The sequence below is a fragment of the Callithrix jacchus genome, chromosome 8 (genome assembly GCF_049354715.1).
Source record: "Callithrix jacchus isolate 240 chromosome 8, calJac240_pri, whole genome shotgun sequence".
Lineage (NCBI taxonomy): Eukaryota > Metazoa > Chordata > Mammalia > Primates > Cebidae > Callithrix > Callithrix jacchus.
In genome coordinates this window covers 127676847-127695787 of record NC_133509.1, presented here as the reverse complement: position 1 = coordinate 127695787, position 18941 = coordinate 127676847, and the positions used below count along the sequence as shown (strand labels likewise).

The 18941-nt window shown below is 44.2% G+C and overlaps 2 long non-coding RNA genes across 6 annotated transcripts in view; one reads left to right on the top strand and one right to left on the bottom strand.

Annotated features, from left to right (window-relative positions):
- LOC103795889 (uncharacterized) overlaps positions 1 to 18941 on the bottom strand; it is a 28584-nt gene that overhangs the window by 9361 nt on the left and 282 nt on the right. The window contains exons 2-7 of the long non-coding RNA XR_008474557.2: positions 18722 to 18908; positions 16948 to 17004; positions 11986 to 12184; positions 10781 to 11154; positions 8999 to 9043; positions 5075 to 7721 (exon numbers count right to left, since the gene is read on the bottom strand). This is a non-coding gene — a long non-coding RNA (uncharacterized LOC103795889). The remainder of the gene's footprint in view (positions 1 to 5074; positions 7722 to 8998; positions 9044 to 10780; positions 11155 to 11985; positions 12185 to 16947; positions 17005 to 18721; positions 18909 to 18941) is intronic.
- LOC118145019 (uncharacterized) lies at positions 1088 to 18728 on the top strand. 5 transcript variants are annotated; one of them, XR_008474564.2, is made up of 5 exons: positions 1088 to 1146; positions 10724 to 10904; positions 14584 to 14697; positions 16706 to 16788; positions 16957 to 18728. It is a non-coding gene; the product is annotated as an uncharacterized LOC118145019 (long non-coding RNA). The 5 variants fall into 5 exon arrangements; XR_013521471.1 differs by having other exon boundaries at positions 16706 to 16805; XR_004730088.3 differs by lacking the exon at positions 14584 to 14697.

The window sequence follows — 18941 nt, the reverse complement described above, 5'->3', positions numbered from 1 at the left end:
CCTGGCCTCAAGCAATCCTCCTGCCTTGACCTCCCAAAGTATTGGGATGGCAGGCGTGAGATACTGTCCCTGGCCTTGTTCTTCCCTTCTTCCTGGGCATGCTCCCAGCTAGCGAGGGCCTTTCCCAAAAGCCAGCTGTGGCCATGACACTGTGTTCTCACCAGCAGAATGGGGACAGAAGTGATCTACACCAGCTCTGCCCTTGGCTATTTAAAGGTCTTGTTTGGGCTGGGCACAGTGGCTCACACTTGTAATCCCAGCACTCTGGGAGGCCGAGGTGGGTGGATCACCTGGGGTCAGGAGTTCAAAACCAGCCTGACCAACATAGTAAAACTCTGTCTCTACTAAAAATACAAAACATTAGCTGGGCATGGTGATGGATGCCTGTAATTCCAGATACTTGGGAGGCTGAGGCAGTAGAATCTCTTGAACCAGGGAGGTGGAGGTCGCAGTGAGCTGAGATCGTGCCATTGCACTCCAGCCTGGGCAACGAGAGCGAAACTCCATCTCAAAAATTAAGTAAAATAGAAGTCTTATTTGCCCTGGACTTTCTCTCTCCTTCCTGTAAGCAGAATTCAGGATAGTGGCCTGTCCTGCCAGCCTTGGCTTGCTGTGCTGCTACACAGTCTTTTTGTTACAGAATGTGGCCTGTTCCCTGACTAATACAAGCATAAAGGACCACACACACCCACGCAAAAGGACCTGTGTTATTCGTTGTTCATTCAGCATTATTCCTTGGATATTGCTTGTAATAGCTGAAGACTGGAAACAACCTTAATGTCTGCTAGTAGGTGACTGGTTAAAGAAAATGAGACACATCTGTCCAGTCGAATTCCATGCAGCTATTTTTTAAAAATAAGGAAACAAATCTTAAAAAATAGACTATTTTTTAGTGCAGTTTTAGGTTCAGAGCAAAATTGAGAGAAAGGTACAAAGAATTCCTATATACCCCCTGCTCTGACCCATGCACAGCCTCCCCCATCATCAACATCCCCCACCAGAGTGGTGCATTTATGACAATTGATGAACCACCACTGATGCATCATAATCACCCAGAGTCCATAGTTCACAGCTCACTGCAGCCTCTATCTCCTGGGCTCAAGGGATCCTCCAGCCTCAGCCTCCTAAGGAGCCGTGACTACTCAGGTATGTGTAGGTATGTGCCACCACACACAGCTAATTTTTAAAATTTTGTCTAGAGACAGAAATGTTGGCTAGAGTGGTCTCAAACTCCTGGGCTCAAGTGATTCTCCTGCCTCAACCTCCCAAAATGCTAGAATTACAGGTGTGAGACACTGCAACTGGCCCCAAAGTCCATAATTTACATTAGGGGTTACTCTTGGTGTCACATTTTCTGTGGGTTTGGACAAATGTGTATCCACCATTACAGTATCATATAGAGTAGGGATCCTCCAGCCTCAGCCTCCTAAGGAGCTGTGACTACTCAGGTATGTGTAGCTTTCCCTAAAGGGAAGCTTTTTGGTTAAAGAAAAAAGAAAGGAGGAACGATCCAAGATGGCTGATCGATAACAGCTCGGGATTGCAGCCCTCAGTCAAAGCGCAGAGAACTAGAAGACGCCACACTTTCAGACAAATTCTGGTCACTCACGGAGCAGAAGATCCCCAGTGGAGGAACCACACGAGTCACCAGCGTGACTCTTGTGGCTGGTGCAGTGGTTTCGCCAGCACCTCGGCGCAGCAGCTCTTGGAGCAGAGTAAACAGGGCCAGCTCCCCTTCTGACCGAAGCTTGGAGGACCCACATGGGTCCCCAGCACGACTCTTGTGGCTGGCGCAGCGGCTTCACCGGCACCTTGGCGTGGCAGCTCTCGGTGCAGAGTAAACGAGACTGGTTCCCCTTTTGACCAAGGTTTGGAGCCCGGGGAAGGCAGAGTCGCCCATTATGGACACAAGAAGGAAGCCAGACAGGAGAATCCTGGGCAGAAAAGCACCATCAGTCTTAACGCCGCGGTTCTGGCCCTGGGAACTAACAACTTGGACGTCCAATCAAGAGACATAATCTGAAAGTTGGTAATTTCAAAGACGACAGGAGGATAAATTTACAATGATGGGAAGAAACCAGCGTAAAAAGGCTGAGAATACTCAAAATCAGAACACCTCTCCCTCTAAAGATGATCACAGTTCCACATCAACAATGGAACAAGGCTTGACGGAGAACGAGCACATCCCAATGACAGAATCACTCTTCAAGGAATGGATAATAAGAAACTTCTGTGAGTTAAAAGAACATGTTGTAGCCCAACATAAAGAAACTAGGAACTTTGAAAAAAGGTTTGATGAAATCCTATTGAGAATAGACCACTTAGAGAGGAATATAAGTGAATTAATGGAACTGAAGAATACAATACAGGAACTCCGAGAAGTATGCACAGTTTTAAACACTCGAATTGTTCAAGCAGAAGAAAGGATATCAGAGGTTGAAGTCCAACTTAATGAAATAAAATGAGAGGACAAGATTAGAGATAAAAGGATAAAAAGGAATGAGCAAAGTCTCCAAGAAATGTGGGACTATGTGAAAAGACCAAATTTAGGTTTGATAGGTGTACCTGAATGCGATGGAGAGAATGAATCCAAGCTGGAAAATACCCTTCAGGATATTATCCAGGAAAATTTTCCTGAACTAGCAAAGCAGGACAATATTCAACCCCAGGTAATACAGAGAACACCACAAAGATATTCCTCAAGAAGAGCAACCCCAAGGCACATAATCATTAGATTCACCAGGGTTGAAACAAAGGAGAAAATACTAAGGGCAGCCAGAGAGAAAGGTCAGGTTACCCACAAAGGCAAGCCTATCAGACTTACAGCAGATCTCTCAGCAGAAACCCTACAAGCCAGAAGAGAGTGGGGGCCAATATTCAACATCCTCAAAGAACAGAACCTTCAGCCCAGAATTTCATATTCAGCCAAACTAAGCTTCACAACTGAAGGAAAAAGAAAATCTTTTATGAACAAGCAAGTACTCAGAGATTTTATTACCACCAGGCCTGCTTTACAAGAGCTTCTGAAAGAGGCATTACACACAGAAAGAAACAACCAGTATTAGCCTTTCTAAAAATATACCAAAAAGTAAAGAGCACCAACATAAAGAAGAATTTTCATCAATGAATGGATCAAACAGCCAGTTAACATCAAATGGCAGTAATCCTAAATTTAAATCGACTAAATCCCCCAATCAAAAGACACAGCCAAAACCCAATGGCATGTTACATCCAGACCTGTTTCACATGCAAGGATACACAAAGACTCAAAACAAAGGAATGGAGAAAGATTTACCAACCAAATGGAGAGCAAAAATAAATAAATAAATAAATAAATAAATAAATAAATAAATAAATAAAAAGCAGGAGTTGCAATTCTCGTAGCAGATAAAAATAGATTTTAAAGCAACAAAGATATAGTGGTAAAAGGATCAATACAACAACAAGAGCTAACGATCCTAACACCCAGATACATAGAGACTTAGATTCAATGAGACAGAAAATTAATAAGGATATCAAGGACTCGAACTCAGATCCGGAACAAGTAAACTTAATCAATATTTATAGAGCTTTCCACTTCAAATACATAAAATATACATTCTTGTCAATACCACATCACACCTACTCATAGGTTTAAATAAAACATTGATTGGCCATTATTAATACCCATTTTTTTTTCAGAATAAAGCAATATTTCCGTTCACCCTCCCTCTCTCTCTTCCTCTTTCTTTCTCTCCTTTACTCATTTTTTTTCTTTCCTTCTCTCAAAAAAAGAAATCAACTTGTAAACCTCTAGATCCAGGTCAGCAATGTCTCTCTCATTGCTTGAATTCCTTCCTTCCCTTTCCTCCCTCCCTCCCCCTCTTCCTCCCTTCCTTCTTCCCTCCCTAAAAAAAAAAAAGAAAAAAGAAAGTTCAAAACATGTGCTTGTTGACATTTGTATTTTTAAAAAAGCTGGAGAGAGAATATATATTTAGATTTGCTTGTATAAGCCTAATGGAGGTCAGGGTGGGAGGAAGATTTTCGGTTTGTCTTTTTAAACTTTTTGTTTTTTGAAACTGAGTCTCACTCTATCGCCCAGGCTAGAGTGCAGTGGTGCAATCTCGGCTCACTTCAACCTCCACCTCCGGGTTAAAGTGATTCTCCTGCCTTAGCCTCCTGAGTAGCTGGGACTACAGACATGTGTCACTATCCCTGGCTAATTTTTATATTTTTACTAGAGATGGAGTTTTACCACGCTGTCCAGGCTGGTCTCAAACTCCTGGCCTCAAGTAATCCACCTGCCTCCCAAAGTGCTGGGATTACAGGCATGAGCCACTGGCCTTTTTATACATTTTGATGTTAGAATCATGTGAATGCATTACCTATTCTGAACATAAATAAATAAATAAATACAATGTAAAAGTTTAAATCATTTGGCCAGACTCGGTGGCTCACACCTGTAATCCCAGCACTTTGGGAGTCCGAGGTGGGTTGATCACCTGAAGTCAGGAGTTTGAGACCAGCCTGCCCAACATGGTGAAACCCTGTCTCTACTAAAAATACAAATAAATTAGGTGGGCATGGTGGCAGGCACCTGTAATCTCAGCTTCTCGGGAGGCTGAAGTAGAAGAAACGCTTAAACTCAGGAGTCGGAGGTTGCAAGGAGCTGAGATCACGCCACTGCACTCCAGTCTAGGTGACAAGAGCAAAACTCCATCCCCTCCCCCTACCAAAAAAAAGTTTAAATAATTCATCTTTCTGTTTCACTGTAACTCAAAGTTCAGATAAGTCTACTCTGATTTCTAATGTTGACCCCCTGAGCTGAAAACCTGCCGGCAGAAGGAATGGGGCTGTGGGTGTAGCCTCCATGCACAGAGGGAGTTGGGCTACACCCCCTGACCCTGGGGCTCCTGCCCCTGTCCTGCCCACGTGTGGCCTGCTATGCCCAGGGGAGACCCAGCCCTCCATCTGCCATCCCAGACAGCCAAGCTATTCACCCTCTTCCTGCCAACTGAGCATTCTAATTACACAATAAATACTAATTTCCCATGACTAGGCTCTTCCACAGCTGTAGACATTAACCGAGGCTCACCATTCATTATCTGTGCTCGCTGCTCCAGGATTTAATTATGCTTTGGCAGACATAACATTTCACGTAGGATGATTGAGGACACAGAGCTTGCAAAGATGCCCTCTTCTCATCAGGTGGCCTGACAAAGCTGCTCCAGCCCCTGGGATTTTCCCTGTGAATAGAAGGAGATACCAGAGAAGGAAACAGACACCAGTGCCTGCTGTACACTGGGAAGAACGAGGCATTGTCGAATACATCATTTCATCAAATTCTTGCAACCACTGTGGGAGATGTGTCCCTACTTTACCGATGAGGAAAACTCAGACTCAGTGACTTGCCAAGTAACTGGCAGAGCTGCAGGCCCAGCCAAAGCACTAACAAGAATTATTACATCTTAGTCTCACATGTGTTTGTTAAGAAAACAAAACACTGAAGTATCTGAAGCCTAGAAAGATTGTGACGTACACACAGCCACACACCCAGATTCACACTCTCAGTGTCATTGTCAGGAAGGCAGCAGAGAAGGTGGGAGAGAGATCGGCCCTGATGTTAGACTACCTGGTTCAAGTCCTGGCCTTATCATTGACCTCACTTTAACAAGGAGACCTGAGTCAGGTTACTTGCTCTCCTCACCAATGGCACCTAACAGTTTGGGTGGTCACAAAGATGAAACGATATATTTATAGGGTGTGGCACCTGGGACTTTTTTTTATAATTTCCCCAAGATTTCTTCCTCTAGAGCCACAACACACTAGCTTGTGGCCTTTATTTCAAAGTCACTTTGATAAATGTGGGGGGAAAATCGCCCCACTGATTCATGATTCCCCTCCCCACCTTCTTGTAAGATGACTTTTTGGCTTCTTCCACTCAGAGGTAGAGTCTGTTTCCTCACCTCTTGAAGCTGGGCTGGCCTTATTCTTTGACCAACAGAATAAAACGGAAGTGACAATGTGCCTGGTCTTGCAATTTTCCTCACTCCCTTGGAGCTCTGCCACACTCATGTGAATAAGCTCAAGCTAGCCTGCTGGTTGGGCAAGACACATAGCCCAGCTGCCCCCATCACTCCAGCCAATGGCCAGCCTACTCAGATATATGAGTAAGGCCACTTAGACCAGTCAGTGTCCAGCAGACCTACTAGCTAACTGTAGACCATGAGTAAGCCCAGCTAAGATCAGCCGAGCCTAGTCCAGATGAACAGACTGTCCTATTGACTCACGAGCAATACCGTTGTTTTACATCGCTGAGTTTGGAGGGATTTTGTTACATAGCAGTAGCTAACTATATCACTGTTTATGTAACTTTCTCAGGCAAGAATAATGATGGGGCACAGTATGGTTCACATTTCACATTCCCAACTGCTCAGGCTGGGGCAAAAGTAGACAGCCCAGAGCAACCTGAAGGCAGGTCATGGGAATTATCCTTCTTATTCTCCCAGAATCCGGTGTAACTCACAATTGCATTTTTTTTTTTTTGGTCTGAAAATGTCTTTATTTCATTCTTATTCTTAAAAGAACTTCTGCTGAATATAAACGTCTAAGCTAACAGTTTATGTTTGCTCAGACATTGAAGGTAATCATGCCCTGTCCTCTGGCTTCCACTTTGTTCATGAGAAGTCAGCTGCTAGTCTCATTGAAAGCAATCTTGTTTTCCTTCTTGGCTGCTTTAAAGACCTTCTCTTCCAGGTGTGGTGGCTCACACCTGTAATCTCAGAGCTTTGGGAGGCCAAGGCAGAAAAATTGTCTGAGGCCAGGAGTTTAATAGCAGCCTGGGCAGCAAAGCAAGACTCTGTATCCACAAAAATAAAATTTAAAAAAATTAGCCAGCATGGTAGCACATGCCCATAGTCCTAGCTACTTGGGAGGCTGGTGTGGGAGGATTGCTTACGCCAAGGAGTATGAGGCTGCAGTGAGGTATGATTGTACCACTGCACTCCAGCCTGGGTGACAGAGAAAGACCTTCTCACTCACAACGAACAAATAAACCAAAACTAATTCTTTCTGTTTTTGTGCAATTTCATCATGATTTGTCTATGCGTGGATTTCTTTTTATATATTGGACTTCTTAAATCTAAAGCTTGATTTCTGTGTTAGTTAAAATAAGTAATATATTACTTATATTACTATAACAAACAACTTCCAACTCTCAATGGCTTAGTAGAATAAAAGCTCATTGTGTGATCAGCAGGTGGCCAACTATGAAACTGTCTTGAGGGGAGTGGGGGGGAGGGCACCGAGGGACCTAGGTGTCTTCCATCTAATGCAAGGATTTTCAACCTAGGGTCTGCTGTTGCATCTCTGAGAAGCCCATAAATAGAATTTAGGGAGACAATTAACTTAAATGAGGGAAAAATTACATTGTTTTTTTCTTTACTCTCTAAAATTTAGCATTGGCCAGGCCTGGTGGCTCACACCTGTAATCCTAGCACTTTGGGAGGCCAAGGTGGGTGGATCATCTGAGATCAGGAGTTCAAGACCACTGTGGCCAATATGGTGAAATCCTGTCTCTACCAGAAATGCAAAAATTAGCCAGGTGTGGTGGCGGGAACCTGCAATCCCAGCTACTCCGGAGGCTGAGGCAGGTGAAGCGCTTGAACCATGGGGGCATGGGGTTGCAGCGAGCCGAGATTGCACCACTTCACTCCAGCTTAGGTGAAAGAATGAGACTCCTCCTTAAAAAATAAAAATAAAATAAAATTTAGCATTTTATGTAATTGTGAATGTAGACAACAAACCACAGTTTGATGCCTGTGAATTTGTTATCAATGGAAGTCACAGATATTCTTATATCATATTTTAGCTATTGCAAATATCTTAAATGATTGTTTACATTTATTTGCTACTTTGAAACTGTTGTATTAAACCTACAGTGGGATTGCATGTAATCAAAGACTTTCCATGGATGCTTGGTCAAATTAGCTGGCCCATTACCAGGCAACCTGATACTCAACAATCATTCATCCAAAAATGGTGGCATTTCGTGCTCTCACATTGGTGAGAGCTGTGTGTCCTCTGCTGTGTCCAATATTCTCTATCAATGATTGCTTACTGATCAGCACATGGAAAGGAAGAGTCAAAACCACTGTTAATGTTATAAAAGCAAATTAAGACTAGCCCGCCAGGCACGGTGGCTCATGCCTGTAATCCCAGCACTTTGTGAGGCCAAGACCGATGGATCACGAGTTTAGGAGTTCGAGACCAGCCTGACCAACATGGTGAAACCCCATCTCTTCTAAAAATACAAAAATTAGCTGGGCATGGTGGTATGTGCCTGTAATACCAGCTAACTCAGGAGGCTGAGGCAGGAGAATTGTTTGAACCCAGGAGGCGGAGGTTGCAGTGAGCTGAGATCGTCCCACGGCACTGCAGCCTGGGCAACAGAGCAAGACTCCATCTCAAAAGAAAAAGAAAAAAAAAAAAAAAGAGCAGCCTTCACCCTGATACATCTCTGAAAATACAATTTAACTTTAACTTGCCTACATTTCAATGAATGATCTTGTTTTTTAACGTATTAATAGAGATGTATATATGGTTTTTTGTCCTTTTTCTCTCTTGGATGCCTGCTTCTTTTTCCACTAAGTATGCCATTTCAATTATTATACTTTTAATCTCCAGAAGTTCCATTTGATTCTTTTCCTTTTTTTTGACCATTTTTAATAGACTTTTAAATTTCCTAAACATCTTTTCACATTCATATCCTGCTATAAACTGAATGTTTGTGTCCTCCCCAAATTCATATGCTCAAGTCCTAACCCCCAACGTAATGGCATTTGGAGGTGGGGCCTTTGGGAGGTAATTAGCTTTAGATGAAATCATGAGGGTGGAGCCCCCATGATGCTATTAGTGTCCTTATATGAAGAGGAAGGGACAACAGAGCTCTTGCTCGATCTCGGCCATGTGAGGATACCACAGAAGGCAGCTATCTACAAGGCAACAAGAAGGCCCTCACCAGACACTGAATCTGCCAGCATCTTGATCTTGGACTTCCCAGCCCCTGAAAACATAAGAAATAAATGGTTAAGCCACCCCATTTATGGTATTTTGTTATAGCAGCCTGAGCTAAGATGTATCTCTAGCACCAAGCATAATGCCTGGCAAATAACGGGTACTCAATAAATAGTTGCTGGATGAAAGCACACCTGTTACTTGGCATCATGTGTGCTTGAAGGCAGGGGGTGGGGCCAATGGAGGGAAAAGTGCAGGCCCTCCCGCTGAGGACTCCACAGGGCTGAGCCAGATGCAGCCACACTCACTGCTTACCATCTGTGGTTTCTTCATGTATAAACAAGGGATAATAATTATGTTTCCTTCCAGACAGTAGTGGGGCTAAATTATGAATCACAGCAAACGCTCAGAACATTGCCTCACAGAACTTACTAAGTGCATACTCATTAGTATACTACATATTCCTATAATATCAGTAACTATTTTATTTATGTTACAGTTATTGTTGTTATACACCAAGCCCTGCACAACACACACATCATCTCATTTAAATCCTTATAACCTTACCCAAAGCAATGGACATCATTAGCCACATTTAACATGAGGAAATGGAGGCTCTGAGAGGCTAGGTAACTTGCATTTGTTCAAAAAACAAAAGCTATTATGATTATTATGTTCCTAAGTACTGTAAGAGTGAGACCAAGTTCTGCGAGGGGTGAGGAGAAAGGGTGGTTTTCCATAGGAGACCACATGTGGTGCCCCTTACACAGTTGCTTCATTATCCTCCACTCTAAGCCTCCAGTGCCCTGTGACCCAGGCATCTTTGTCCTGCACAGATGGGGTCAGCACTATTGAGTGACATGTCCAGGCCTCCAGCACAGTCAGAGCCCAGGTCTGCATGACAAGATGAAGCTCCCTCCCTGCCCAGGTGCCTTGGCATACTCAGCAGTGGAGACACTAGTGGCCTTTCAGAAACTAAACATGGCCCGGAGTGAGCCAAGGCAGGGTGTGGAGTGGGGTGGGAGTGGGGAAGACGAAGGCCTGGGCAATCCTGGCACAGCATGAAGCAGGAGGACTGTAGACAGTTCTGGGTAGAAGGGGCCCTGGCCAGGTGCTCTTGGGGAAGGAGACTGATATGGTTTGGCTGTGCCCCCACTCAAATCTCAGCTTGAAATGTAACTCCCACAATTCCCACCTGTTGTGGGAGGAAGCCAGTGGGAGGTAATTGAATCATGGGGGAAAGTCTTTCCTGTGCTGTTCTCATGATGGTGGATAAATCTCATGAGATCTGATGGTTTCATAAAGAGGAATTCCCTGGCACAAGTTCTCTCTCTTTGCTGCCATCCATGTAAGATGTGACTTGCTCCTCCTTGCCTTCCACTGTGATTGTGAAGCCTCCTAAGCTATGTGGAACTGTAAGTCCATTAAACCTGTTTTTCTTCCCTGTCTTGGATATGTCTTTATCAGCAGCATGAAAATGGACCTAATACAGAGACTGCCCTTGAGCTGCAGGCTCTGTAGAGGAAGTTGGGGAGAGGGATCTGAACTTTGTACTCAGCTCCCAGGCTGTGAAGTTCAGTGACCCTTCTGGGCTGGAGTGGGTATCTTCTATTTCTTTTAAGGTCTATTGGGCCCCAGCTGAGTTTCCATGACCCCCAGCAACTCCAGCCTCGGTGTTTTTTGTGTTGTTTTAAGCAATTACAAAATGCTTCCTATATGTTGTTTCCAGTTTCTCTAGGAAGGAATCTCAACTGGGCTTGGAAGCCATGCAAAAGATGATCTTTACCTAAAATGGCTGATTTCAAATTTCCTGTGGAGCCTGAGACCAAACTATATCAGAGCAGGATTCTGCACGCTTGAAGATCATCCTTATCAGGCCACAGAACTTCCGTTGTATACAGGGACAAAAGGTGAATGTTCCCAGAAATGCTCATGTCCCAAAATTCAGAAAGGTTCCACTTCTCACCAGTGCAGAGGTTGAAGCTCTTGGTGTTGAGAGGGTTTGTCCCCTGGTACCCAGCTGGTGGTGGTCAGCGGGGACAGTGTTGCTGCCTCTGAAAGCTGAGTTCATTGAGCTCCATTTATCACTATGCCCTGGATGTGTGTCCCTGCTGGCCTCTGTCACCATTCGTGTGATGGAAGGACCAGAAGCCAGGCATCCTGCAAGGGGACACAAAGATGATCATGATGTAGTTCCTGCCCTCAAAGAGTGCCCAAGTGGTGAGAACTACAGCCAAGGAAACCCCTCCAGTGTGGGTGATGGGAGTGGGGTGGAGGGCTATCTGCCTGGGTTAGTGGAGCCCACCGTGGTTTCTCGTTGTAGCCTTTACTTCTCCATTCCATCAGGCATTGCAATCCATGGCATTGGAAATCGTACATTTATCTGTTATTTAATTTGCCTCCTCCCTTTAGCTATGAGCTCCCTGTGGGGGAGCAACAGATGTGTCACTGTAGTCCTTGTGTCTAATACATGCTTGGCACGCGCCCAGTACATGGTTGGCTTACAGGACACTTTTGGATAACGAGTCAATGAACGAAGTTGGGGAGGATGGTGGGCATGGAACAGGTGTGTAGCCAGGAAGGGGTTTGGGGATGGTGATGGTGGTGACTGAGCTAGAATAAGACAGAATGAGTGAGGAAGATACTTTGCAAGTGCATGTGGCATGTGGGTGGGTGGGTGTGGCATGAGAAGTTGGGGTGCTTGGGTGAGGCCGGCATGAGAACCCTGGGGTGTTACTTTCTCTTCATAGAATGCTCTCATTTGCATTTCAACCCCATCTATTTGAAATATTTCTCCCTTTCAAAACCCAGTTTGAATGCTCTTCCTCCTGACAGACATGTTAACCCTCAGAATGATGTACTTGGGCTGAGGTAGGGGGGTAGGGACCCACCACCTGTGGCTTATACAACTATGGAACTGGAACTGGGGGCTTAAGTGTTGCCTTGGTCCAGTTCTCTCCTGTGGCTGTTTGCCATGGGTAGGGGTACTACCTGTTCCCCTGGAAGCCCCTGGGTCCTGAGAGAAGAGGCTGCAGCAGGCACTGACTGGAGGGTGGTGGGGCTTTGGACCCTGGAGCCTTATTTGCTGGTGATGACTCCAGCGGTGTGTCTGCCATGGGACAGTTTATGCCTCGGAGTGACCATGTCTCCACTGAGTCCTCCTGCTCCTGGATCATGCTGTGCATATTAACTGTACATTAGGAGAACATCAATAATATTCACTTAGTTCTTCTTTCACGGAGTCTTCCCATTATAAAATAACCTGATTATATAAAACACACTCAAATTATCAACATGAAACATGTTCTGCCTGATGATACTCAACTGAGCCATTAATCAAAGACACGAATAATCTCTCAGGAGAACCAAGCTCTCTATGGATTTGCAGAGGTGCCCCCTCCCCCTCCTTTTTCCCCCTATTTTTTAATTATAATGTTACTGCTGGTGAGAGTGCATTAAGAATCGGATTCACTTCTGGTGGGCGGGCAAATTATCACAATCTTTCTGGAGGGCAACTAGGTGATTTGCAAAGAGTCTCAAAAGTGTCTCCACTCTTTAACCCAGTTATTCTAGGATGTATCCTAAGGCATTCATTCTCAATTCAAAAAAAATATTTTTATGACACAGCCTTTTATCACAGAATTATTAGAATAGTAAAAGATTCTTACTCTTCAGAATACCCATTATCACTAAAATAGTGAAGCTGTACTCCAGCCACTTCATAGAAATATTATGAAGCAATTTAAAATGGTGGTTAGCAACCTCAAAAATTGTCTTGAAGATTCTAAAGTGAGGTCCTTGGATTCTAAATGCCATTCTTGACTGGGTGCAGTGGCTCACACCTGTAATCCCAGCACTTTGGGAGGCTGAAGTGAGCGGATCACTTGAGGTCAGAAGTTCGAGACCAGCCTGGCCAACATGGCGAAACCCTGTCTCTACTAAAAATACAAAAATTGGCTGCGTGTGGTGGTGCGTGCCCTAAGTCCCAGCTATTTGGGAAGCTGAGGCAGGAGAATCATTTGAACCCAGGAGGTGGAGGTTGCAGTGAGCCAAGATCATAGCATTGCATTCCAGCCTGGGTGATAGAAGGAGACTCTGTCTCAATATCATAATAATAATAAATAAATAAAATGGTGGTTAGCAGCCTTAAAAATTGTATGGAAGATCCTAAAGTGAGGCCCTTGGATTCTAAATACCATTCTCTGCTAAAAGGAACCACAGCTTTCTGCAGAAATGGCTGATTCCAGGTCCAGGGCAGGGAAGAACTAGATTAGACTGGAACATCTTGGCACGCAAAGAAGCAAAGTGAAGAAAGCAAAGACGTGCTTGAAAACTAATGGGGAGTGGTCAGGCCACAGGTTGAAGGGACTCCCAGGGGCCAAATCTGGGACAATTGAAATATCAACAATGGCCGGCATGGTGGCTCACATCTATAACCCCAATACTTTGGGAGGCTGAGGTGGTAGGATTACTTGAGCCCAGGAGTTCAAGACCAGCCTGGGCAACATAGGGAGACCCCATCTCTACAAAAATATGAGCTGGGTGTGGGGTGCACGCCTGTGGTCCCAACTCAGTTGAGATGGGAGGATTGCTTGGGCCCAGGAGGTTGAGGCTGCAGTGAGCCATTATCACACCACTGCACTTCAGCCTGGGCAACAGAGCAAGACCCTGCCCCCCTGCCAATATATATATATATATATGATAATGATTTTAACATATTTAATTTTTTTAAAAAATCTGTAAGTAGATAGTGATAGTATTTTTTAAAAGGGGGAGTAGAGAGATAGAAAAAAGCCAACTAACAATAGAAGGACTGATGATAGAATTAGAAAATCACCATTTTGCATCTAAATATAATCTAGACAAGGGTCACCAATGCATTGTAAAATTGCTGAAAGTTTGTTAGGGAATAAGAAATTTGCAAGGTCTCAAGGTTTCACACATTTATTGACAAAGAATACACTTTTATAATGGAGAGAACGAGAAGAAACCATTTTAACCAAGTGATCAACGTTAGCATCACTGACATCGCCTGCCTCTTGAAGTGATGTAGTGATTCACATTGCCTATATAGTATTCTTTCCAAAAGTGTTGAACTTGAATCTAATCACAAAGAAATAAATTCTTATGTTATGACTGGCTCATACTCTTCAAAATATCAACATATGAAGGACCAAAAAAGGGAAGAAAGAGAACTGTTCTAGATAAAGGAGACTGAAGAAAATGATAATCCAGTTCAATTGTGGGTTGGATCTTGGATCAGAAAGGAAATTAAAAATAGCTTATAAAAACATTTTTTGAATTGTTAGAAAAATTTAAGTATGGACCATCTATAATATCATTGCACAATGTTAGATTTATTGGATGTGTTAGTGATTTTATTCTTATATAGGAGGCTACTTTTATTCTTAGGTCCAAGCTGGAATATCCTGGGATAAAGTGTCACGACATCTATAATTCAACTTGTTAGTCAGAAAAAAAAAGAACAGCTGGGGCAAAACGTTAACAGTGCAGTCTAAGTGAAGGGTCTATGGATATTCATTGTGTTATCTTTTCAACTTGTCTGCCATTTTTTTTCTTTTGAGACAGAGTTTTACTCCACCCAAGATGGAGTGCAGTGGCACAATCCCAGCTCATTGCACTTCTGCCTCCCAGGCTCAAACAATCCTCCCACCTGAGCCTCCTGAGTAGCTGGTACTGCAGGTGAGTGCCACCACTTTTTTTTCTAGAGACAGGGTTTCCTCATGTTGCTCAGGATGGTCTTGAACTCCTGAGCTCAAGTGATCCACCTACCTTGGTCTCCCAAAGTGCTGGGATTGTAGGCCAGAGTCGCCCCACCTGGCCGTCATGTTTATTTTCATAAACATGTTGCAAAGTTTATGGGAGGTATTTACTGTGACACTGTTATATAGTTACATCAACAATAGATACATGGCTATGGATCCAAATGACTATGCAATTCCATATTCCATTGTCTGCAATATGAATATACATATCCATAGTCTGGATGGCTGCTGTTTTAATTCAGCTTCTGTTCCATCTTCTCCACCTGGGACCATCCTTATTTTCTTTTAGTGCTCAGCTCTCCCCACTTTTGGCTCATGAGGTCTGGATGGGGCATATGAACCACATCCACCTGTTCCCAGGGACTGGTGGGCACATGTCTTAAGTTAGTCCAACTGGGAAAAGGCAGCATTCTTTTTCCCTGAGGCTGCCAAGCTGACTGGATGTGAATTAAATGATGTGGTCATCTTTGAGAACTAGATGCCTATGAATTAAGCTGACACAACAAAGAGCTATGAGGAGAAAGCTTACAGTGTTTGAGCCACTGAAAGTGAACATATCTGAACTTAGGTGAAACTGGATTTCCCTGACAGTGTCAGTTGTGTATTTCCTGCTTAAAACCTGAGGAGTCCTGAGCACTCCAGGATGGAAATTCACAGAAAAGCTAGAGTAGTTTCCTCCCTCTGCATAACAGATTACCACAATTTCAGCAGTTTTGCTTAAAACAACACACACTTATTATCTCACTATTGCTGTGGGTGAGGCATCTGGGCATAGTTCAGCTAAGTCCCTTGTTCTTGGTTTCACAAGGCCACAGCCAAGATGTCAGCCAGGCCTGTGGTCTGGTCCTGAGTCGCCGCTGGGGAAGCACGTGCTTCCAAGTTCATTCAGGTTGCTGACAGAATTCCTTTCCTTGCACTTGTATTACTGAGGGCCTGGCTTTTTGCTGGCTGTCAGCTGGAGGCTGCCAACGCCCTAGACGCTGCCTGTAGTCTCTTGCCACATGGGCTCCCCTCAGGGTTGCTCACTTAATCAAGCCAATAGGAGGATCTTGCCAGCTAAGATGGAATTCTCTATAAAATAATATAACCATGAGCCTGACAGCCTTTCACTTTTCCATACAACGTAACCCAATCTTAGGAGTGACATTCCCTCACATTTGCCATATTCTATTGGTTAGAAGCAAGTCACAGGTCCCACCTGCACTCACAAGGAAGGAATTACATGAAGGCATGGCCAGGAGGCAGGAGATCACTGTGGGTCAGGTAAGGGCCTGTTTGCCACTGATGGAATGGGAAGTATCCATTTACCAACTGCCATGCCTGCCCTTACCCAGTGCTAAGCACTTACTTACTGAATACTTATGAATACTAAGTAACCCTAAAGTACTGTGTGTATTTATTCCAGTTCTTCCTAATTTAACAGAAGTTATCACTGGAAAATGGGAAGAGGGTGCAGTGCTGAAGAGCACTAGAACTTTCTGCTCTGCATATGGCATTGTTTGGGATCTTTACCGTGAGCACGCATTCACATGTTATGTAATTTTAAAATGCAGTTGAAAATGAAAATTGCGGCCGGGCGCGGTGGCTCACGCCTATAATTCCAGCACTTTGGGAGGCCAAGGCGGGTGGATCACGAGGTCAAGAGATCGAGACCATCCTGGTCAACATGGTGAAACCCTGACTCTACTAAAAATACAAAAAAATTAGCTGGGTGTGGTGGCGCATGCCTGTAATACCAGCTAATCAGGAGGCTGAGGCAGGAGAATTGCCTGAACCCAGGAGGCGGAGGTTGTGGTGAGCCAAGATCGCGCCATTGCACTCCAGCCTGGGTAACAAGAGCGAAACTCCGTCTCAAAAAAAAAAGAAAATGAAAATCGTATATAGAATATGGCCTCTACTAAAAGCTGCTCTCCTTCTACTTCCAGACTTTCCGACCTACATACACATTCAAAATTGGGGGAAAAAAAAGGCTGGAAGGAAACAGACCAAATGGGACAACGTTAGTCTGGTGTGTGGGGTCTATGGGTGAATATTTTCCTCTTTTTTGTATTTCCCACAATTAAGGAATGTAATTCAAATAATCAGAAGGAAAAAAACTCCAAGTGATTTGAAATGCTTTTTTAGGTCTAATTTTATGGCTAAGAATAAAGAAAACCCTCTTGTTTACCTTCTGCAGAAAGGCAGTTTCCTGCTTGGGTGGCTGATGAAGTGTCTGTTCCAAGATCTCAAAGAAATAAATCAGATGTCAGTGGGGAACCCACACCTGCTTCCTCTCATGCTGATAAAGAACAATTAACTCTCATCAGAATGTGTCTGGCTTCGTCCCAGAACTGAGCATTATCTGAAAGAATATGGCAGGTTTTCTTCTGGCCTAAAAACTACTGGAAGGTCCTAGTCAAGATGAAAAGTAGAAGATTCTGTGCCAGACAAAAGTGATACACTGGCATATTCAGCAACCAAATAGGCCAAACCCGAGGCTATGGAAAACAAACACACACATGCTTGATCTCATTTCTACTGCTAATTGGAGGACCTTGATGGGTCTTTGGATCTGTCTGTCTGTAAAATCACAGAACTGAATATGAGGAGCTTCTATCAGTGCTGACTAAAGACCACACTTGTAGTCAAATAAACAGAACAGAACTACCAAAAGTAGGTTTTCTTAGACTTGCTGCAGCAAGGGAGACTGTGTACTCAAGCACATCTCAGTAGTGGGAGATAATAGGGGCTTTTTTTTTTTAAGAGCTAGGGTCTCCCTCTGTTGCCTAGGTTGGAGTGCAGTGGTGTGACCACAGGTCACTGTAATCTTGAACTCCTGGGCTCTAGCAGTCCTCCCACCTCAGCCTCCCAAGTAGCTAAGGCTACAGGTATGCACCACCACACTTGGCTAATTTTTAAATTTTTTGTAGAGACATGGTCTCACCATATTGCGTAGGCTGGTCTTGAACTCCTGGACTCAAGTGATCCTCCCACCTCTGCCTCCCAAAGAGCTGGGATATAGGTGTGAGCTGCTGAGCCCAGCTGACAGGGGTTTCTTAAAGGGTTTTGGCTTGTGTTGGAACGCTGTGTGGGAGATTAAGTAATGGGGGCCAGTTCTGGGATGGATGTTAAGAAGCAGGAGTGGCCGGGCGCAGTGGCTCAAGCCTGTAATCCCAGCACTTTGGGAGGCCGAGGTGGGTGGATCACGAGGTCAAGAGATCGAGACCATCCTGGTCAACATGGTGAAACCCCGACTCTACTAAAAATACAAAAAAATTAGCTGGGTGTGGTGGCACGTGCCTGTAATCCCAGCTGCTCAGGAGGCTGAGGCAGGAGAATTGCCTGAGCCCAGGAGGAGGAGGTTGCAGTGAGCCGAGATTGCGCCATTGCACTCCAGCCTGGGTAATAAGAGCAAAACTCCGTCTCAAAAAAAAAAAAAAAAAAAGTAGGGGCAATTTGGTGACTGAGTAGCTCACTCATTGTTATCTAGGAGGGTTAAAATGGGGGCTTGAGTTGATACTGGCAAAGCATCTGTTCAGAAAGGAATAATGCTTGTTAGAAGAAGGGAATGTTTAGTTAAATTTTTGTGCTCCAAGACTGGCCTTGTCAATGTCTTGTTCTGAGTATTGTTTATACTGTGCTGGAAACATGGTTGATTGTCTAGCAGGGCGGTTTTTTCACTATCTCAGCTTCATTCGACTTTATAAACAACCACCCAACAAACTCAAATTTGAATGCACTTTACAACTTAGAAAATGCTCTTTTTACCTATGGAGGAGTTCTTTGTGATGGTGGCAATTTCTCCATTCTTAACAACAAGGAAATTGAAGGTAAGAGATATTAAGTGGCTTCCCAGGACCACAGCTACTTAAGCTTTCAAATCAGAAAATAGTAGCATTCAGCTCTAAGTTAGTTGTGGTTTTGAATATTGTTCATTCCACAAACCTGCACTGAGTACTTACTAAGTTCCTTGCACTATTCTGGGCTCTGAAGAGACAACTGTGGTAGTGTAGAAAGGTCAAGCTTGGAGTCCAGCTGGCGGGGTGGAAAGTAAAGACGCCACCCTGTGAAGCACAAGGACCCTCATCACTGAGGGTGCTCTGGGAGCTCCTCGCCAGGGAGGGATGCCACGCCCATATTCTATGGCTGCTGTAACAAATTACCACAAGTTTAGAGGCTTAA